We start from the raw sequence: 335 nt of genomic DNA, 5'->3' as shown, positions 1-335 counted from the left end.
CAGAGTCCTGTTTTCAGATGAAAGCAAGTTTTGTATTTAATTTGGAAGTCAAGGCGCTAGAGTCTGGAGGAAGGCTGGAGAGGAGCAAAATCCAAGTTGCTTGAAATCCAGTATGAAGTTCCCACAGTCAGCAATGGTTTGGGGAGCCATGTCAGTTGCTGGTGTTGGTCCACTGTGTTTCATCAAGTCCAGAGTCAATGCAGCTGTGTACCAAGAGATTTTACAGCACTACTTCCATCTGTTGAAAAGCTCTATGGAGATGATGATTTCATTTTCCAACATGATCTGGCACCTGCCCATAGTGCCAAAACCACCAGTAACTGGTGTGCTGACCA

This window comes from Entelurus aequoreus, linkage group LG06 (genome assembly GCF_033978785.1).
Source record: "Entelurus aequoreus isolate RoL-2023_Sb linkage group LG06, RoL_Eaeq_v1.1, whole genome shotgun sequence".
In the NCBI taxonomy this organism is placed as follows: Eukaryota; Metazoa; Chordata; class Actinopteri; order Syngnathiformes; family Syngnathidae; genus Entelurus; species Entelurus aequoreus.
This window is presented reverse-complemented; position numbering follows the sequence as displayed.